This window comes from Hyperoodon ampullatus, assembly GCF_949752795.1.
Source record: "Hyperoodon ampullatus genome assembly, chromosome: 4".
NCBI classification, from domain to species: domain Eukaryota; kingdom Metazoa; phylum Chordata; class Mammalia; order Artiodactyla; family Ziphiidae; genus Hyperoodon; species Hyperoodon ampullatus.
In genome coordinates, this window is record NC_136917.1 from 132,668,873 (window position 1) to 132,692,554 (window position 23,682).

Genomic DNA, 23,682 nt, shown 5'->3' on the forward strand with positions numbered 1-23,682 from the left:
GCTGGCTCACATGGTAATTTTTAACTCTATTCTTAACTTTTTGAAGAGCCACCATAATGTTTTCCATAGCAGCTACACTATTCTACATTCCCACCAGTAGTGCAACAACGGTTCCAATTTCTCCACATCCTTGACAACACTTGTTATTTTTATTTTCCTAAATTTTTTTTTGGCCGCACTGTGCAGCTTGCAGGATCTTAGTTCCCTGAACAGGGACTGAACTCAGAGCCACAGCAGTGAAAGCTCTGAGTCCTAACTACTGGACTGCCAGGGGTTTTCCTAGTTTTTAATAGCCATCCTAATGGGTGTGAAGTGGTATCTCATTGTGGTTTTGATTTGCATTTCTCTATTGATTATTGATATTGAGCATCTTTTCAAGTGCTTATTGGCCATTTTTTTAATCTTCTCTGGAGAAAGGTCTATTTAAGTCTTTTGCCCATTTTTTGATAGGTTGTTTGGATTTTTGTTTTTAAGTTGTAAGAATTCTTTATATTTTTTGGATATTAATCACTTATCAGATATATGATCTGCAAATATTTTCACCAGTTCTGTGGGTTGCCTTTTCACTGATGCACAGAAGTTTTAATTTTGATGAATCCAGTATATCTAATATTTTTCTGTATAGTAATACATGCACATATTATAATTGCATGTGAATCTACAATTATCTCAAATTTGAAATGTAAAAACCATTCTTAGGTTTTGGGTCATACAAAAACAAGCAGCATTTGGCCCCAAATCCATAGTCTGCCACCCTCTGCTACAGATAGAAAACGGAGTTGCAACTCTTTCCTTGTATTCAAAACTCTATCCGGTCCCTCATCCTGCTCCTAACCCACTGCTTCTGGGGCTTAAGAACTTAAAATACTGCAGCCACATATATTTCTGGATATGTGTATAAACATGGTGCTTTTTTTTTTTTTGCGGTACGCGGGCCTCTCACTGTTGTGGCCTCTCCCGTTGTGGAGCACAGGCTCCGGACGCGCAGGCTCAGTGGCCATGGCTCATGGGCCCAGCCGCTCCGCGGCATGTGGGATCTTCTCGGACCGGGGCACGAACCCGTGTCCCCTGCATTGGCAGGCAGACTCTCAACCACTGCACCACCAGGGAAGCCCCATGGTGCTTTTTAAAAATAAATGTGTTTATTTATTTATTTATTTTTTGGCTGCGTTGGGTCTTCGTTGCTGCACGTGGGCTTTCTCTAGTTGCAGCAAGCGGGGGCTACTCTTTGTGCGGTGCGCGGGTTTCTCATCACAGTGGCTTCTCTTGTCGCAGAATACGGGCTCTAGGTGCGCGGGCTTCAGTAGTTGTGGCTTATGGGCTCAGTAGTTGTGGCTCGCGGGCTCTAGAGCGCAGGCTCAGTAGTTGTGATGCACGGGCTTAGTTGCTCCGCGGCATGTGGGATCTTCCTGGACCAGGGCTCAAACCCATGTCCCCTGCATTGGCAGGTGGATTCTTAACCACTGTGCCAACAGAGAAGCCCTGGGTTCTATTTTATGTATTCTAAAAATCAAAGGACTTCTCCACAAAATAGCTACAATTCCACATTTAACTTTAAGAAACCAACATTCCAGGATTTTAAATGCCTCTCGAAAGCTTTGCTCTTACCATATATTTATTCCCTTTGTTGCATTTGTGGCAGAGGATTTTAGGACAGGCACCTTTGCACTCATCCACCCAACCTTCCTCCCCTCCTGGAAACCCTTCCTCCGCATTCTTACACAGACTGCAGCTTGGCCTCCCAAGGCCCCCTGTGACAGCTTCTTGTAATTGCCTAAAAGCTCTAATTGTTAGAAAGTCCTGATATCACCGCATTCCAAGGAGAGTTTTCAATCCCTTTTTAAAATTAAGCACAGAGTCTGGGTTAAAGAAGGTTTTCATAACAATAATGTTCTAGTTCTGAAACATGGAGATGTCTTTGCATAGTTTTCCTTATGTTCTTTAATTTACCTTAATGTTACATAAGTTCTTTTTTCTATATTGAGTATTTTATAATAAACAAATTTTATAAGAAGCAATTCATCGTTCTTGTTTCTACTAGAAATATTGTTATATGAAAGGCATCAGTGCAAGCCATTTCAGGGGTTTGGGAGGTTAAAGAGAACATCCCCAAGGCCACAGCCCCAACCCAAGGCCCCTGTGAATTATCCCAGATGATTCAACAGCCTCCCCACAGGCATCTGTGCCTCCCTCCAGTCTGTTTTCCACACTGCAGCCAGACTGATCTTTGATAAAGGCATATCTGATTATACCATCCTCTTGCTTTACACATTTTAATAGTCTCTCATCAACCTCAGGATAAAGACCAAAGTCTGCCATGGCCCGCCAAGCCCAACACTGGCCGTCTCCAGCCTCATCCTGTTGCCTCTCCCAACCCTCCATCCTCCACATCCTCAGTTCCTCCACCTTGTCACGCTCTTGGAAAGGCTGTTTCCTCTGCCTGAATGCTCTGTTTCTACCACATGAACCACTCCCTGCCAGGGATATATGTTTTCATTTCTCTTGAGTAAATACCTAGGCGTTTGAGACTGTTATAAGGGCTAAGCGTATGTTTCACTTTATAAGAAACTGCCAAATTCTTTTCCAAGGTGGCTGTACCATTTGCATTTCCATCAGCAATGTATGAAAGCTCCAGTTGCTTTCATCTTTGCTAGCACTTGGCTTTGGTAGTCTTTGTTGTATGCTGTATTTTTAACAAAGCATAGAATAATATCTGATTATGAGATTTCGCCAAAATGCATAGAAGATGAGTAACTCCTTTGAACTCATCTTAGTGACAGCACTCTGGTCTCAGTTATCTCCCACTCACCCTCCAGTGTTCACAGTAATACCCTTTAGCCAAGCTGCTGTGAAAGCACAGGAGGATTTAATATGCTTAACCACAGAGGTTGTTTTTCAGACTGAATTGATAAAAGCACTGTATATTCAAAGTCTTACTTTAACATCTCTACACAACTCAAGAGTTATCCCTGACCACGACTTCACTGTTGGAATCAAAGTGATGAGTGTGAAGTCACGTGTGTGGAAATGTCACAAAAGGCCTAGTCACAGAGGGCACAAAGACTTCCGGGATTGGAAATTTGCGGTACGCAGGCCTCTCACTGTTGTGGCCTCTCCCGTTGCGGAGCACAGGCTCCGGACGCGCAGGCTCAGCGGCCATGGCTCCCAGGCCCAGCCGCTCCGCGGCATGCGGAATCCTCCCGGACCAGGGCACGAACCCGTGTCCCCTGCATCGGCAGGTGGACTCTCAACCACTGCGCCAGCAGGGAAGCCCCGGAAGGTTGGTTAACATATTTCCAGATCAACTGCTGGTTAAACTCTTTAGAAAACTACCAGTGAATTCTTTTTCTTTTTTCCTTAACACAAAATCTACATGTTGGTAAGCACCAGGAGATGCCGGTACTTTTGAAAATTGTAGTTTACAATACTAAATGTAAGTGTGGCTAATATTACACCAATTAAAAGGCTGATGTGCAAATTGCTGGGAGTGTTTTACAGGCAGTTTGCTTTTTATTTCATCAGAATACTCCAGTGAGAATGTTTGTGACTAAAGGTAATAGAAGGCTAGCTCTGGAGCTAGCCTTTGCTAAGGTAACATATTAATGAGTAATCAGAGGCTATAAATAGAACTCAGCATGAACTTCTGTCCACAATTACACCACTATTCCCACAAAGAGGGCTGTTACTAATGACAGAACATGGCTTGCTAGCCACTAGTATACCCAAGGAGGGGTGCAGACCTGGGGAACCACAGCCCTGTGGGAAATGTGCCTTGGGGTACGATTTGCTAAGATGGCATTATGTGCTGTTTTGGTCTCCCTGACAGTCTGTGAAGCAGTTGTATTGCTTTCCTTAGGGATCCTCACTGTGGGTACCAGCCAAGATTTTCAAATTCTCTCTCAGATGATAAAACCCTGACAATAACTGCCTTAAGCAGTTGTTTATCTTATCTTTGTCTCTTCTCCTCTCCTTCCCAACATATATTAACAGTATATTATATAGCACAGTAGCAAGTATATAGGAGGGGTCCATATTGTTTGTTGGGTAGATGGATGGACAGATAAATGGATGGGTAGATAAGCATGTTAACTCTATGCTTCCATAGAATACTCTGGAATTTTGAGCTTTTATGTAAACAGCTGACTACATTCAAGTCAATTTCCTATGTAATATGCATCTAAATGTTCCCCTGACCAAAAAAATATCTTCACCAACAGCCCTACCATGTGTCCTCACACTCCTGCCCTGCTCATTTCTTCAGGTGGTAATGAGCAGGGAATAAAACATCACCTAGGGGCTTCCCTGGTGGCGCAGTGGTTGAGAGTCCGCCTGCCAATGCAGGAGACACGGGTTCGTGCCCCGGTCTGGGAAGATCCCACATGCCGCGGAGCGGCTGGGCCCGTGAGCCATGGCCGCTGAGCCTGCGCGTCCGGAGCCTGTGCTCCACAACGGGAGAGGCCACAACAGTGAGAGGCCCGCGTGCCTCAAAAAAAAAAAAAAAATCACCTAGAAGCGGAGAGAGGGCAAATATGTTAAGACCCTGCCATTCACCACACCTTAAGTCCAATTTCACACTAGCCATAAAGGAAGGATAGGATACAGGAATAGTAAGGTTGAGGAAAGAGAAGTGGTCAGAAATGGTCTAGTACATAAAGTTCTACTGGAGTGGAAGGCCACACAGAGTCTGTCTAGAAAGGCATCAAGTCTGGGGGAAGAAGTCCAGAAAGGGAGATAAAGAAGCAGCCAGTCCAAACAAATTATCTTCACTACAAGTTTGCCTGGTTGTCCCTCATCCCCATGACCAAATATATAGTAAATGCTCCTAGCCCTGAGTCAGCCTGAAGAAGCAGGGGAAGGTGGGAAAGGCAACATGTACGTGGTGGGGCAGTAATTTCCTCTTTACGACGTTCATGGTCAGATGCAACCTACGTGGATGAAGGGAAGTTCAGTCCTTGACTCTTCTTCACCAGTTCAGGTCTAACCTGTAACATCCCTGTGATCCCGCCCCTTGATAATCCTCTGGTGAGAAGGATCTCAGCTACACTGCTTCACTCCAGGACAGGCTGGACCCAGGCTCCATGCTAATTCCTTGGAGCTCTGGTTTGACCAGAACAGAATTCTGATGACCTCAGAATTCTGGATCCATCCAAACCAAGAGCAACCTCCAAGAGGGCACATAACCTACAGGCCTACCTTCTAACCACCAAAAGTTGTTAAGACTCCCTGAACTTTCTGAAGAAAATTCAGTTTGTTACAGATTTACAAGTTGAAGGTTGGACCCAAGATCCAGTTCATTCTCTTGAGATCCGCCTCTAACAAGTACAGACATCTTAAACATGAAACCTATCCACACACAGCTTCCCAAGTTCAGAGCTTCCAAAAATCAGAATCGCCTGGAGAGCATTTTTTTTTTAGTTTCTTTTAATTGAAGCAAAATTCATGTAACATAAAATTAACCATCAACCTTTTTTTTTTTTTTTTTTTGCGGTACGCGGGCCTCTCACTGTTGTGGCCTCTCCCGTTGCGGAGCACAGGCTCCGGACGCGCAGGCTCAGCGGCCATGGCTCACGGGCCCAGCCGCTCCGCGGCATGTGGGATCTTCCCGGACCAGGGCACAAACACGTGTCCCCTGCATTGGCAGGCGGACTCTCAACCACTGCGCCACCAGGGAAGCCCCCATCAACCATTTTTAAGTGTACAATTCAATGACATTTAGTACATTCACAATGTTGTGCAATAATCACACATATTTTTTGTAAGACATTTATATTTCTTTGTAAGACATTTCATCACCCCAAAAGGACACTCCATACCCATTAAGAAGTGACACCTGAGGAGCACTTTAAAAGTATATATTCCAAGGCCCCATACCCAAGAGACTGAAATTCAGTGGACATGGGATTATTTTTCAAAACTTTCTAGGTATTTACCGAAGAGAAATGAAAATGTACGTCCACACAAAGAGCTATATATGAATGGTTATAGCAGTTTTATTCATAATCATCCAAATTTGGGAATCACCTAAAAGTCTCTCAGTTGGGGATATATAAACAAACCGTGATACATCCATATAATAGAATAGTACTCAGCGGGCGGAAGAGTAAGACGCGGAGATCACCTTCCTCCCCACGGATACACCAGAAATACAGCTACACGTGGAACAACTCCTACAGAACACCTACTGAACGCTGGCAGAAGACCCCAGACCTCCCAAAAGGCAAGAAACTCCCCACATACCTGGGTAGGGCAAAGCGGAGAGATTCCCGCACAGAGGATCGGTGCCGAGCGGCACTCACCAGCCCGAGAGGCTTGTCTGCTCGCCCGCCGGGGCGGGCGGCGCTGGAAGCTGAGGCTCGGGCTTCGGTCAGAGCGCAGGGAGAGGACTGGGGCTGGCGGCGAGAACCCAGCCTGAAGGGGGCTAATGTGCCACAGCTAGCCGGGAGGGAGTCCGGGAAAACTCTGGAGCTGCCGAAGAGGCAAGAGACTTTTTCTGCCCTCTTGGTTTCCTGGTGCGCGAGGAGAGGGGATTAAGAGCGCTGCTTAAAGGGGCTCCACAGACGGGCGCGAGTCACGACTGAAAGCGCGGAGCCCAGTGACGGGCGTGGGACGCTGGGGCTGCTGCTGCCGCCACCAAGAAGCCTGTGTGCGAGCGCAGGTCACTGTCCACACCGCCCTTCCGGGAGCCTGTGCAGCCCGCCACTGCCGGGGTCCCGGGATCCAGGGGCGGCTTCCCTGGGAGAACGCACGGCGCGCCTCGGGCTGGTGCAACGTCACGCCGACCTCTGCCGCTGCAGGCTCGCCCCGCACTCCGTGCCCCTCCCTCCCGCCCGGCCTGAGTGAGCCAGAGTCCCCGAAGAGGCTGCTCCTTTAACCCTGTCCTGTCTGAGCGAAGAACAGACGCCCTCCGGCGACCTACACGCAGAGGCGGGGCCAAATCCAAAGCTGAGACCCAGGAGCTGTGAGAACAAAGAAGAGAAAGGGAAACCTCTCCCAGCAGCCTCAGAAGCAGCGGATTAAAGCTCCATAATCAACTTGATGTACCCTGCATCTGTGGAATACATGAATAGACAACAAATCATCCCAAATTGAGGAGCCAGGAAACAGTGCTGTGCCTCTGAGGTGGGAGAGCCAACCTCAGGACACTGGTCCACAAGAGACCTCCCAGGTCCACATAATATCAAACGGCGAAAATCTTCCAGAGATCTCCATCTCAACACCAGCACCCAGCTTCACTCAACGACCAGCAAGCTACAGTGCTGGACACCCTATGCCAAACAACTAGCAAGACAGGAACACAACGCCACCCATTAGCAGAGAGGTGGCCTAAAATCATAAAAAGTCCGCAGACACCCCAAAACACACCACCAGACGTGGACCTGCCCACCAGAAAGACAAGATCCAGACTCATCCACCAGAACACAGGCACTAGTACCCTCCACCAGGAAGCCTACACAACCCACTAAACCAACCTTAGCCACTGGGGACAGACACCAAAAACAACGGGAACCACGAACCTGCAGCCTGCAAAAAGGAGACCCCAAACACAGTAACATAAGCAAAATGAGAAGACAGAAAAACACACAGCAGGAGAAGGAGCAAGATAAAAACCCACCAGACCTAACAAATGAAGAGGTAATAGGCAGTCTACCTGAAAAAGAATTCAGAATAATGATGGTAAAAATGATCCAAGATTCTATTTCCCAGATCCAAAATCTTGGAAATAGAATAGACAAAATGCAAGAAACAGTTAACAAGGACCTAGAAGAACTAAAGATGAATCAAGCATCGATTAAAAACACAATAAATGAAATAAAAAATACTCTAGACGGGATCAATAGCAGAATAACTGAGGCAGAAGAATGGATAAGTGAGGTGGAAGATAAAATAGTGGCAATAACTGCTGCAGAGCAAAATAAAGAAAAAAGAATGAAAAGAACAGAGGACAGTCTCAGAGACCTCTGGGACAACATTAAACGCACCAACATTCGAATTATAGGGGTTCCAGAAGAAGAAGAGAAAAAGAAAGGGACTGAGAAAATATTTGAAGAGATTATAGTTGAAAACTTCCCTAATATGGGAAAGGAAATAGTTAATCAAGTCCAGGAGGCACAGAGAGTCCCATACAGAATACATCCAAGGAGAAATACACCAAGACACATATTAATCAAACTGTCAAAAATTAAACACAAAGAAATCATATTAAAAGCAGCAAGGGAAAAACAACAAGTAACACACAAGGGAATCCCCATCAGGATAACAGCTGATCTCTCAGCAGAAACTCTACAAGCCAGAAGGGAGTGGCAGGACATAATTAAAGTGATGAAGGAGAAAAACCTGCAACCAAGACTACTCTACCCAGCAAGGATCTCATTCAGATTTGATGGAGAAATTAAAACCTTTACAGACAAGCAAAAGCTGAGAGAGTTCAGCACCACCAAACCAGCTTTACAACAAATGCTAAAGGAACTTCTCTAGGCAAGAAACACAACAGAAGGAAAAGACCTACAATAACGAACCCAAAACAATTAAGAAAATGGGAATAGGAACATACATATCGATAATTACCTTAAATGTAAATGGACTAAATGCTCCCACCAAAAGACACAGAGTGGCTGAATGGATACAACAACAAGACCCATATATATGCTGTCTACAAGAGACCCACTTCAGACCTAGAGACACATACAGACTGAAAGTAAGGGGATGGAAAAAGATATTCCATGCAAATGGAAACCAAAAGAAAGCTGGAGTAGCAATTCTCATATCAGACAAAATAGACTTTAAAATAAAGACTACTAGAAGAGACAAAGAAGGACACTACATAATGATCAAGGGGTCGATCCAAGAAGAAGATATAACAATTGTAAATATTTATGCACCCAACATAGGAGCACCTCAATACATAAGGCAAATACTAACAGCCATAAAAGGAGAAATCGACAGTAACACAATCATAGTAGGGGACTTTAACACCCCACTTTCACCAATGGACAGATCATCCAAAATGAAAATAAATAAGGAAACACAAGCTTTAAATGATACATTAAACAAGATGGACTTAATTGATATCTATAGGACATTCCATCCAAAAACAACAGAATACACATTTTTCTCAAGTGCTCATGGAACATTCTCCAGGATAGATCATATCTTAGGTCACAAATCAAGCCTTGGTAAATTTAAGAAAATTGAAATTGTATCAAGTATCTTTTCCGACCACAATGCTATGAGACTAGATATCAATTACAGGAAAAGATCTGTAAAAAATACAAACACATGGAGGCTAAACAATACACTACTTAATAACGCAGTGATCACTGAAGAAATCAAAGAGGAAATTAAAAAATACCTAGAAACAAATGACAATGGAGACACGACGACCCAAAACCTATGGGATGCAGCAAAAGCAGTTCTAAGGGGGAAGTTTATAGCAATACAATCCCACCTTAAGAAACAGGAAACATCTCGAATAAACAACCTAACCTTGCACCTAAAGCAATTAGAGAAAGAAGAACAAAAACATCCCAAAGTTAGCAGAAGGAAAGAAATCATAAAAATCAGATCAGAAATAAATGAAAAAGAAATGAAGGAAACGATAGCAAAGATCAATAAAACTAAAAGCTGGTTCTTTGAGAAGATAAACAAAATTGATAAACCATTAGCCAGACTCATCAAGAAAAAAAGGGAGAAGACTCAAATCAATAGAATTAGAAATGAAAAAGGAGAAGTAACAACTGACACTGCAGAAATACAAAAGATCATGAGAGATTACTATAAGCAACTCTATGCCAATAAAATGGACAACCTGGAAGAAATGGACAAATTCTTAGAAATGCACAACCTGCCAAGACTGAATCAGGAAGAAATAGAAAATATGAACAGACCAATCACAAGCACTGAAATTGAAACTGTGATTAAAAATCTTCCAACAAACAAAAGCCCAGGACCAGATGGCTTCACAGGCAAATTCTATCAAGCATTTAGAGAAGAGCTAACACCTATCCTCCTCAAACTCTTCCAAAATATATCAGAGGGAGGAACACTCCCAAACTCATTCTACGAGGCCACTGTCACCTTGATACCAAAACCAGACAAAGATGTCACAAAGAAAGAAAACTACATGCCAATATCACTGATGAACATAGATGCAAAATCCTCAACAAAATACTAGCAAACAGAATCCAACAGCACATTAAAAGGATCATACACCATGATCAAGTGGGGTTTATTCCAGGAATGCAAGGATTCTTCAATATACGCAAATCAATCAACATGATACACCATATTAACAAATTGAAGGAGAAAAACCATATGATCATCTCAATAGATGCAGAGAAAGCTTTCGACAAAATTCAACACCCATTTATGATAAAAACCCTGCAGAAAGTAGGCATAGAGGGAACTTTCCTCAACATAATAAAGGCCATATATGACAAACCCACGGCCAGCATCGTCCTCAATGGTGAAAAACTGAAACCATTTCCACTAAGATCAGGAACAAGACAAGGTTGCCCACTCTCACCACTCTTATTCAACATAGTTTTGGAAGTTTTAGCCGCAGCAATCAGAGAAGAAAAGGAAATAAAAGGAATCCAAATTGGAAAAGAAGAAGTAAAGCTGTCACTGTTTGCAGATGACATGATACTATACATAGAGAATCCTAAAGATGCTACCAGAAAACTACTAGAGCTAATCAATGAATTTGGTAAAGTTGCAGGATACAAAATTAATGCACAGAAATCTCTGGCATTCCTATATACTAATGATGAAAAATCTGAAAGTGAAATCAAGGAAACACTCCCATTTACCATTGCAACAAAAAGAATAAAATATCTAGGAATAAACCTACCTAAGGAGACAAAAGACCTGTATGCAGAAAATTATAAGACACTGATGAAAGAAATTAAAGATGATACAAATAGATGGAGAGATGTACCATGTTCTTGGATTGGAAGAATCAACATTGTGAAAATGACTCTACTACCCAAAGCAATCTACAGATTCAATGCAATCCCTATCAAACTACCACTGGCATTTTTCACAGAACTAGAGCAAAAAATTTCACAATTTGTATGGAAACACAAAAGACCCCAAATAGCCAAAGCAATCTTGAGAACGAAAAATGGAGCTGGAGGAATCAGGCTCCCTGACTTCAGACTATACTACAAAGCTACAGTAATCAAGACAGTATGGTACTGGCACAAAAACAGAAAGATAGATCAATGGAACAGGATAGAAAGCCCAGAGATAAAGCCACGGACATATGGTCACCTTATCTTTGATAAAGGAGGCAGGAATGTACAGTGGAGAAAGGACAGTCTCTTCAATAAGTGGTGCTGGGAAAACTGGACAGGGACATGTAAAAGTATGCGATTAGATCACTCCCTAACACCATACACAAAAATAAGCTCAAAATGGATTAAAGACCTAAATGTAAGGCCAGACACTATCAAACTCTTAGAGGAAAACATAGGCAGAACACTCTATGACATAAATCACAGCAAGATCCTTTTGGACCCACCTCCTAGAGAAATGGAAATAAAGACAAAAATAAACACATGGGACCTAATGAAACTTAAAAGCTTTTGCACAGCAAAGGAAACCATAAACAAGACCAAAAGACAACCCTCAGAATGGGAGAAAATATTTGCCAATGAAGCAACTGACAAAGGATTAATCTCCAAAATTTATAAGCAGCTCATGCAGCTCAATAACAAAAAAACAAACAGCCCAATCCAAAAATGGGCAGAAGACCTAAATAGACATTTCTCCACAGAAGATATACAGACTGCCAACAAACACATGAAAGGATGCTCAACATCTTTACTCATTAGAGAAATGCAAATCAAAACTACAATGAGATATCATCTCACACCAGTCAGAATGGCCATCATCAAAAAATCTAGAAACAATAAATGCTGGAGAGGGTGTGGAAAAAAGGGAACACTCTTGCACTGCTGGTGGGAATGTGAATTGGTACAGCCACTATGGAGAACGGTATGGAGGTTCCTTAAAAAACTACAAATAGAACTACCATATGACCCAGCAATCCCACTACTGGGCATATACCCTGAGAAAACCATAATTCAAAAAGAGTCATGTACCAAAATGTTCATAGCAGCCCTATTTACAATAGCCCAGAGATGGAAACAACCTAAGTGTCCATCATCGGATGAATGGGTAAAGAAGATGTGGCACATATATACAATGGAATATTACTCAGCCATAAAAAGAAATGAAATTGAGCTATTTGTAATGAGGTGGATGGACCTAGAGTCTGTCATACAGAGTGAAGTAAGTCAGAAAGAGAAAGACAAATACTGTATGCTGACACATATATATGGAATTTAAGAAAAAAAAATGTCATGAAGAACATAGGGGTAAGACAGGAATAAAGACACAGACCTACTAGAGAATGGACTTCAGGATATGGGGAGGGGGAAGGGTAAGCTCTGACAAAGTGAAAGAGCGGCATGGACATATATACACTACCAAACGTAAGGTAGATAGCTAGTGGGAAGCAGCCGCATAGCACAGGGAGATCAGCTCGGTGCTTTGTGACCGCCTGGAGGGGTGGGATAGGGAGGGTGGGAGGGAGACGCAAAAGGGAGGGGATATGGGAACATATGTATATGTATAACTGATTAAATTTGTTATAAAGCAAAAAAAAAAAAAAAAAAAGAATAGTACTCAGCAATTAAGAGGAACAAACTTTTGATACAAGCAACAAGGGTGAATCTCCAGTACATCATACAAAGTGAAGAAATCCCCTTTCCATACTGTATTCCATTGATATGACCTTCTGTAAAATGTGAAACTGTAGTGACAGAGAAGAGATTAGTGTGCTCCAGAGTTTAAGGGTGGGGGTGGGTTTTGAGTACAGAAACATAATACAAGGGAATTTCTGGAGGGGCGGTAAAATTGGTTCTGCTTCTTGATCATGGTGGTGGTAACAAGCATTTGTCAAAGCTCATAGAACTTAACACCAAAAGGTGAATTTTACTATGTTTAAATTTAAAATGAATTGGAAAACATTTTAAAGTTCTCTGGATGTTTATGATGTGCATCCTGTTTGGGGAACAAGTGCATAGATAATGCTGGACAACTTGGTTATTCTATAACCCAGTCAAGTTACACTTTGGACACCTGGGGCCTGCCAAATTACAGCTACTATCTCTCTGTTTATCATCACGGCATTTGGACATTTCCACAGATAAGAAGCACGAAGGTAAACTGTCAGGTGTGGCAGATCACAGACATGGGCTATGCAGTGATTTTGTTTCAGTGTTTGTCAAACTGGAATCACTACAACAAATGCAGTGACTTAGAACTTTTTTTAAAAATATGAATTATGCTTCTTTATCTCTTAATCAGATTAATCAGATTCATAGAGAAATCATTTCCACTGATGGAGATCAGAAGGCAACCTATGAACTTATCAAAACATATATTTAACATCATGTTTAACAATTTATTTTTAAGATCCACCCCAAATCAAAACCAAAGCCCAGAAGTTTTCATGTGATAAATCCAATGATCCTGATCAACTTCAGTGCAGGTCATTTTGATTATTTTTATAAAATTAGACACCTATTTTACAGAAAGGAAAACAAGAGGTTTATTTAACCAAGATGCAAAGTGAGTCAGTGGCATATTTGACAAGAGACTCTTCATAGATCCCTTTATTTGTGAAAATTTACAACTATGGAAAACAAATGAAAATTGTGGACAGATGTTTATGTGAAGTAACCAACCTCATTAATTGTGGATCTAACCTGTGCCCAATCTCACTTTAAGAAAAAAGCCATATCCTGCTGTAGTTAACCATCTACTTAAACAAGGTGGATAAAATTCAAATAGAAGCTTCCAGGTATAAGAAAAGAAAGAAGTAGGCAATGTTCAGATTGGAAGATAATGCTCATTTCAATTGTGGGACAAAGGAAAAAAACCAAAACAAAACATCTCCCTGTGCAGTGAGGTAGATTTATCTGATGCTTCCATCCCACTAGAGTATATTTTCTAATTTACAATTCTTTTTGCTTGCCCTAGCCTCAAACTATTTCTGTTACCACTATTGCTTTGCTTCCTCATCACTTTGCAAACGATGCATTCTGTTCATGTTGCTTCTTTTTTTAGAGCTGCTTGTGCCTGAGAGGAAATGGAGCTACAAGTGTTTCCTTTCCACTCAAAACTAGCACTTTTTTGTAGTGGGGGAGGAAGCTGAGGACTTACAGCTTATTCCTAGCAGTTTGAGACAGCACTGAGTTTTCCTATAAGCCTCTCTAGAAGTCCTTGTGTTATAAATTATTTATCAATTTTATCACACCCTCCAGGAAGCAAGCTGGGCAAATTCTCCTGATGCCAGATGGCTCGGTAGACTTTTCTGGTGTTGCTACTCTATTGCACATCCCTGCCGCTATTACCCCACACCCCAAATTACATCCAAAAAGAAAGTGCATAAAAAGCTCATTATTTCACAGGTTCCCAGGCAAAAAAAGTTCCTTCTCTGTGGAGGAGGTAATTTGATCTCTCCCCAAACTGTAAATAGTGAGTGTTCCTCCAAGTAGTGGTCTAAAATAAAAATAATGTTGGGGAGTTGCACGAATTTGATAGTAAAAGATGACTTTTGGGGAAAATTGCCATGTTCATTATATAAGTCGGAATTCTTTTCGTTGTGACAGACCATATTTGAACCAGCTTAGAGAGGGAAGGGCATCTATTGGCTCATATAACCAGAAAAGATAAGGGAAAGAATAATTCAAGGGCTTGACACCACCAATACAGTTTTCCCCTGTGCCTCTTGCTTCTGCTTTTCTCTGCAAGTGGAGGATATGGCAGGAATTGGGAGACACGTATTTCAGTTTTACCATGAAAGAGGGAAGAAAGAATGCAACCTGCGTGGGTGTACACACACAAACATACACATCAGTCACGTCCAGAAGATTCAGACTGCATATTAGAGCAGTGGGGTGCAAGGGAACAATTCTTCAAGAGGAAGGGGAGAGGGCTTCCCTGGTGGCGCAGTGGTTGAGAGTCCACCTGCTGATGCAGGGGACACGGGTTTGTGCCCCGGTCCGGGAAGATCCCACATGCCGCGGGGCGGTTAGGCCCGTGAGCCATGGCCGCTGAGCCTGCGCGACCGGAGCCTGTGCTCTGCAACGGGAGAGGCCACAACAGTGAGAGGCCCACGTACTGCCAAAAAAAAAAAAAAAAAAAATCCCTAGTAGTGAGAAGGCAAGGAATCTAAAAGTTAGGAGATGTAACATTAAATTTGAAGTTGTTTGTGTTGCTGTGGTGTAAATCCTCTGACCAAGACAGACTCAGTGTTCTACAAACCCATTTTCTTTTCTTCCTTGGTTCAAAGCTAGATTACATTTCCCAGCCCCCCTGGCAGTTAGGTGTAGCTGTAGCACTAGTTCTAGTCAACGGAATGTGGGCGGAAGGGATGTGGGCCTCCTCCAGGCCTGGCTAATATAACTCGCACGTTATCCTCCACACCCTGCCCTCTCCTGCAGGCCAGCTACAGAGGATCAGGTGGAGGACCCCAAGGACCCCAGAAGATGCTGGAGCCACTAGATGAGTAGAACCTCAGTCTGTGAAGGACTGGATGGATCAGGCCCCTTCCAATCTCCTTTGGACTGTGACATGAGTAAGGAATCATCCTTTTCCTCTTTTGCTCTTGCTGTTAACTTATTGCAGTTGGGACTAGTTTGTTATAGTAGTTAAGCGGACTTGGCCTGACTAACACAAGGTTCTTCTTCATCTCATCCCCTTTCAAATCTTTAAAAAAAGTCTACTATACATATGAATGTCCTGTGAGAGTGAGGGCTCTGTGGTGCTCATAAAGGAGGCTAAGTTTCACATCTGGGTTAACATGGCATGGAACAGAAACCGCATTTACAGGAAAGCAATATGTTCCATGATCTAAACCCATCTACAAAAGCAGGAGTTCAGGGCCAGCCATGACCGTGAGATCATAAAATCTTAAGGAGTTTATAGAAGTATTGGAATGGACTTTGACTTCTACAGAGCATGGAATGAGGAAGGTTTTATGAAATTTTATCTAGATCTGAAGGGGATGACATGGATTATGTTGCTATTTTTAATGTGGGTCAAGATGCTATGAGTGAAAATAGTTTTTGACTAGTGTGTCAAGGACAGAGATTTTAAAACTCTTATGGCCACAAAATCCTGAATTAATACTTAAATCACTTCGATGCTTACAGAATTATTTTACTCTGAGAAATCCCTAATAGACAGCTGAATGGGGTCTGTTTAACAAGCAATGAAAAGAGCAGCCAGGATCTACTTCCCTGGTCCTCAATCTAAATTACGTTCTCCTCATTCTTGTCTCTCATAGCATGCTGCTGTTTTCCTTTAAGGCTTTAATGAGGTATTTATTATTGTGTTTATTTGTACATGTGTTTCCTCCATTAGACTCTAAGCTCTATGAGGACCAAGTCTGTGTCTGTTTCATCCCTCAATGTATACCTACCCCTAGCACAGTGCCTGGCACATACTTCATGAATATTTGTTGGAATGAAGTGAAATCTGTAGGTGTGGGAGCCTCAGATCTGCCACCAGTTGGTCTTAGAGAATTCACCTCCTAATTTAGTTTTAACAAATCAAATAGTTTTTAAACTATCTGATCATTTGAAGATGCATTACTATCTTTCTTTATGTAAAGAACAAATGGCGGGCTTCCCTGGTGGCGCAGTGGTTGAGAGTCCGCCTGCCAATGCAGGGGACATGGGTTGCCGCGGAGCGGTTAGGCCCGTGAGCCATGGCCGCTGAGCCTGCGCGTCTGGAGCCCGTGCTCCGCAACAGGAGAGGCCACAACAGTGAGAGGCCCGCGTACCGCAAAAAAAAAAAAAGAACAAATGGCATTTATCACACATGAATGTGACATCAGTTCTCATACATGAATTTTACAATAGCAGCAGCTATGTAGAGTTATTATTATTATTACTGATAACATCTGCTTCTTCCTAGAAAACACACAAATCCTTTTTCCATGTGTTATAGCCTAGGCTGAGTTTGAAACTAAGAGTGTCTCTTTCCCTTCAATCCAGGCAGCAACAATATTAAGTAAATAGCCTTCCTGGCTGAACCTCAGCTGACCTGCCTACTGGAGCCTTTCTTATCAGAGTTTCAGGAATAATAACTTCTGTTTTTTAAGAACACGATATTGATAGAGCAGTACCTTTTTTTTCTGATTGCTTTGTGCAAGTCTGGCAATTCTGCCTCAAACAGTACAGCTTAGACTCATAATTATGCTTAGACTTCCATCTTAATACCATCTTAGCAGGTTTTAATCATTTTGTACAAATTTATATTGGATATATACTTACCTCTTTTCCTTTGTTTGCTTACAAGCTTATGGAGGCAGATTCAATAAATACCTATCGATCTTTTTTCCTTCATTCTGAGAATGATTCCTTAGGATAATTATTGTTTCTTGGAATAGTAGAAAAAAATGAAGACTAAATTCTACATCAACTTCTCAATTTTATAGATGAAGCAACTAAAACCTAAAGTAACTAAGTTTACTTGCCTGACATCAGATAGCTAGTTAGCAGCAGATCACTTTCCCTCTGATTTTACTTCAATATTGTAACATGTTGATATTTCACATGACAACCTCTTCACAAGCACAACCTCACTTACATACCAAATGATTACTTTGAGTTCATTGTGAAATTGCAAAGTAATTTACAACATACCATAGTAAATGGCAACACATCAGTCCCAGAGCAGAACTTTTAGTAATAGTAAACCTCTTGCAATTTCTCAAATATGTCACATGATTTTGTTAAGCCTCCATGCTACTATAAACGATTTTACTGCAGTTTGGATTCTCCTTTCCTGCCTGATGAACCCTTTTCATCCATCAACACCCAGTTCAAAGGTCACCTCTCTTTGTAGCCTTTCTTGTCTCTTCAAACACTCTCTTCTCTGTATTGCTGTGGCTCTTTATTCTAAGTTTATACTCCAAGAAGCTGAACACCTTGCAACCAGGACCTTGTCTATATGCCTCTCCCAGCACCCAGCACTGGCTTTTATGCTTAATAGATAATTAATATCACTGAAGGAGTAAGTGAATGAATTAATAAGCAAATTGAATTAAATATCCTCTGCCAAAAAGTATTCACTTCTTGGGAGGTACAGCAGAGAAGGAAAATTAAAGATGCTTTTTATATTCTGTCAGTGTGGTTCTTCTAGCTGCTAAATGACATCAAATATCTGTAGCATCCTCCACAGTGCTGACACAGACACTTAGTAAATGTTCTTTTGCTTTTCTTCCCCCATGTCCAGCCTCCATAATGGACATGCAATTAATGTAGTGGAATGAAAATTGGAAGATCAGTATTTAAAGTTTTGTCAAATACCGTGAGGAGGGAAATGAGCTCCTTTGTCCTTTGAATGACTGGGCTGTCTCAGAGCAGGTTGATGTCCAATCACATTTGGAAGAATATCTTGTTGGTTTCTAACACAAAGAAGATGCAGATCTGTGTGGCTGGAATGACTAGGACTTAATTATGAGGTGACGCTTTATAAAATGCTCAACACGTCGTTAGCCCTCAGTAAGGATCAGCTTATTAACTCCTCTCAATGAGTAGTGGCTTTATAGAGTCTAGCTGTGGGAAAGATTATAAAGCTTCTATGCTCAGAAGGGAAAAAAATGCCATGATCAATTAGCTGTTTCACCTTGGGTACGAGATAGGGAAATGGAACTTCTTGTCCTGGATCTAGAATATATCGCCTTAGACTTAAGCAAGCTTGGACTAACTTTCTGAATTCGTGAGGCACACAGACTGAACAGAAGTGAACTTTTGGTGAATTTTATTAACGTTGGTAGAGGGACTTCCCTGGTGGTCCAGTGGGTAAGACTCCGTGCTCCCTATTCAGGGAGCCCGGGTTCGATCCCCGGCCAAGGAACTAGATCCGCATGCATGCCGCAGCTAAGAGCCTGCATGCCGCAGCTAAGAGCCTGCATACCACAACTAAGACCCGGCACAGCTGAAATAAATAAATAAATATTTTTTTAAAAATACAATTAAAAAAAAAATTGGTAGAGAGACCAAATGTCATTGTCGATAGCTGCACTGTGCAATACAGGAGCCACCAGCCACATGTGGCGATTTAAATGTAAATGTAAATTAATTAAAATTAAATGAAATTTAAAATACAGTTCCTCACATTTCAAGTACTCAATAGCCACATGTGCCTACTGGCTACCATACCTGACAGCAGACCTAGAACATTCTCATCATCTCAGAAAACTCTATTGGACAGAGCTGCTCTCTAGGATGCCTTAGAAAATTGTGTTAATGCTTAAAGTAAATAAACTTAGATGTAGCCCACAGCACCAATATTTTATAAGACATTTGCTTGGTTAGTGTGCACACTTTTTTTTTTTTGGCCATGCCAGATGGCTTATGAGATCTTAGTTCCCCTACCAGGGATCAAACCGGGGCTCCCCCAGTGAAAGGGCCAAGTCCTAACCACTGGACTTCCAGGGAATTCCCGAGTGTGCACACTTTTTTAGTCCTTGAGGAATAATGGGCTGAGCTGTCCCCACTGGCCAGTTGATATTCAAAGTGGGCTCAATGGTTGATAATACTATAGCTGGTTTCATTTTGTGGGTGAATAGAGCACAGAAGGATAAAATCAAAAGATTAAATCTTTTATCTTTTTGCAAGTGATAAAAAATAGTCATTTTAGTTAGGGTTTTTGAGGTTGAGGAGGTGTTGGGGTTTGAAGACTAGTCACTGGCACATAAGCAACATGACTATTGAGAAATGACACCACTTTAAGCAAATCACCCCGAATGTCTCACAATCAGATAATCATACTTTAGAGGGAGTTTTCTAAAGAGTGCATAGTCTCTCCTTTACCTCAAAGTGAACTAGCTGGAACCATTTAACCTCTCTTTCTTTTATAATGTGTGTACAAATGAATGAGGCTGATAAGCAAATATTTGCTGAGCTCTTTCTATGTGCCCAGCTATATGAAAATACTAAGAATTTTTTTTTTTCTTGCGGTACGCGGGCCTCTCACTGTTGTGGCCTCTCCCATTACGGAGCACAGGCTCCGGACGCGCAGGCTCAGCGGCCGTGGCTCACGGGCCCAGCCGCTCTGCGGCATGTGGGATCTTCCCGGACCGGGGCATGAACCCGTGTCCCCTGCATTGGCAGGCAGACTCTCAACCACTGCGCCACCAGGAAAGCCCCTAAGAATTTTTTTTAAAAACTGTAACTATATGTCTTGCAAGAGTAGGCTTTCATCCAAATTTCAATAATTAAAAAACAATTATGTTCAGCCTATTCTACTTATGAAGATTTAAAATAATGATAGTAACAAGTAACTTTGGTGAGCACTCATTTTGTGCTAGGGACTTTACAGGCACTCACTTAACCCTGACAACAACCCTGTAAGGTACTATTACCCTTCTTTTATAAATAAGGCAATGACATTCAGGAGAGTCAACTTTCTTCCCAAGATCACTGCTAGTCAGGGGAGAGCTGGCACTTGAGTCCAGATATGTTTAACTGCAGAGCCTAGACCTTTTACTACTGTTGCATATTGTCTTTCCTACACTTTAGACAATTTTTAGAAACTAGGTCTAAGAACAAAAAGGCTTCTAGCTAATTCTCAGTTGATAAGAAAAGTAAACCAGACCTTTCTCCCATGAAGTTTGCTCCTTGGCTTTGCTTTATGTTACAGATCCACTCTCACTTTGATCTTCAGCTCATATCCCTTGGCTGAGGATACACTGGCATATCTACCATATACTTTAGTACATATGCAGTATACTTCAGAGTAATGAGGATAGAGTGGCCAGATTTAGGAGGAAAAAAAAGATGCCTAGATAAACAACAAATAGATTTTAGGATAAACATGTCTCATTCGATATTTGTGTTTTATCTGGCAACCCTAATTGAAGATACCACTGGTTCCATACCAAAGGGATTAGTTGTCCTACCATGTGATTTACAAGAAACTTTAACAGGAGTGTGGTAAATTAAAGATGGCCACGAATTCTTTGCCACTCCTCCAACTGAGAAGATCAGTTTATTCCCCTTCTTTTGAATCCTGGCTGCCCTTAGGGACGTTCTTGACAAATAGAATGTAGCAAAAGTGACATTCTGTGATTTCTGAGGCTAAGACACAAGAAGCCTTGCAGCTGCCACCCAGGTCCCTTTGGACCCTCTAGAAGCCCTGAGAAGGGTAGTAAGAAATCTGACTACCCTGAGACCACCATGTTGGAGAGGACACATGTAGGAGCCCTGGTTGACAGTCCCTGAGCCCAGCCTTCTAGCCAACCCTGCGGAGATAGCAGACATGTAAGCAAAGCCATCCTGGGCCCTCCAGACCAGCCTACCCCACAGCTGAATGCTCAGTGACTCAGTTGACACTATGTGGAGGAGAAGAAACACCTAGCCCTGCCCACATTTCTGACCCACTCAGGCATAAACTGTAAAAAAGGTAGTTGTTTTCAAACACTAAAGTTTGGGGTCCTTTGTGACATAGCAGTAGATAACGAGAACAAAAGAAAACAAAACTATTTTATTATTTAATACTTTAATAATTAATTGTACAGAATACCAGGAATAGGGTGTTTTCTCACATAATAAATATAATCTCACTTAAACCAATACCAAGATCATACTTAATGGTGAAGCAAAAGCAATGTATTCTGTAACATCAAAAATACAAGAATGATTACTCTCAAACTTATCATTTAGGTTTTCTGGAATTTTAGGTATATTTCAATGAGCAATAGTAACACAAAACTCATTTATTCTTTTGGGTATCTGATAGCTCTAGTGGCCCGGCCTGATATCCTCTCAGCCCACACTTTCCTCCAGCCACTGCTGGGAAACCTGCTTCTTGCAGGTGTAACCTGCCAGCACCTTCCTTCAGCTGCCCCTCATCCCTCTAGCTCTTCTGCCCTGGGGCTTCTCTGATACTCTGACATCCAGGAGGATGCCTTCCCAGAACCTACTTAGCGCCCAGGTGTACACCTAGGACCTGAGGGCTTGGCCATGAGACTTGTACAGTGTCACAGGCTCTGTGCTCAGAAGGGCCCCAGGCTTGGTTTAAGGCTCTGCTATCATTGTCTTGAATTTTTTACTACTTTTTGAACAAGGATCTATAAATTCATTTTGTACTGGGCCTCATGAATTTTATAGCTGGTCCTGCATGCATCCATGGAAATGAGAGCCCTTGACCAGAGCTGCAACAGAATCTGGTAGGTAGATACCCCCTTCCTCTGTCCCTTGAATGGACAGTTCTGAGACACATTCTAGAAGGCCACACAGAAGGTGTGTGTCACCACGATCCCCCATCTTTGAGTGACCACTTCCTCAACCCCCAATCTTTTTTCTTTTATAAGTTTTTTTTAAAGTAATTTAATATTTTATTTATTTATTTAGTTTTGGCTGCGTTGGGTCTTCATTGCTGTGCGCGGGCTTTCTGTAGTTGCAGTGAGTGGGGGCTACTCTTCGTTGTGGCTCGTGGGCTTCTCATTGCAGTGGCTTCTCTTGTTGCAGAGCACAGGCTCTAGGCATGTGGGCTTCAGTAGTTGTGGCGCACGGGCTTAGTTGCTCCGCGGCATGTGGGATCTTCCTGGACCAGGGCTCGAACCCATGTCCCCTGCATAGGCAGGTGGATTCTTAACCACTGCCCCAACAGGGAAGTCCCCCAACCCCCAATCTTAAATGAGATTACTTCCCCAAATGCACGCAAGCCCTGGTAGCAGACACCATTTTCTAGGAATAACTCAGGCTAAAGCAGTGTTTTCCAAGTGCCTTCTACGCCATGGTTCTGGATTCCAGGGATTCAGACGTAATCAGAACAAAATTTCCTGCCACCATAAAGTTTACAATCCAGGTGGCAAACACATGATAAGTTAGTGAACAAATAAACAAGATCATTACAGATTGTGATAAGTGCCTTGAAGAACACAAACAAGTTGCTCAGAGAGCAGGAAGGGTGGGGACCTGGGTATTGGATATGAGGCCTGAATCGTAAGAAGGTGAACATATGCCAAGGGCTGGAGAAAAAAAATGTTCCAGGCAGATGGTGTAGCAAGTCCAAAGGACCTGAGGTGAAAATGCCTTTGGTGTGTTCTAGAGACAGAAAGAAGGCAGAGTGATAGGAACCCAGAGAACAAGGAAAAGAGAGGTGGTACTAGATGCTATTGGAGATAGAAAGGGATTAATCACACGGGACCATGTTAAGGAGTTTGTATTTCATTCTAAGTCCTATGGGGACTGAAAGGTTTTTAACAAGGGAGTGCATTCTGATTTTGATTTTTAAAAATATGACCCTGAGAGGAGAATGGATTGGAGGGGAACCATTTAGAAAGCTATTTCAGGAGTCAGTGTGAGAGTTGTTGGTGGTTCAGAGGAAGGTGGGAGCAGGGAAGATGGAGAGAAGGGAGGAATTGCATCAGGGCAGGTGCACTAAGGGCTCTTAACAGCTGATCCAAGGTCCGATCTCTGGCCAAAGATGAACAGGCTCCTAGTAGAGCAAGAAGCATGTCAGCAACTTCTCTCCTGGGTGCAGAAGGTGCAGCTACTGCCATATCCTCACCTCACCTTCAGGCAGAAGGAAGGGAAACAAGGAAGGTGGCAGATCGCTGACAACAGTAGATCAGGAGCCAGCCCTCAGGCT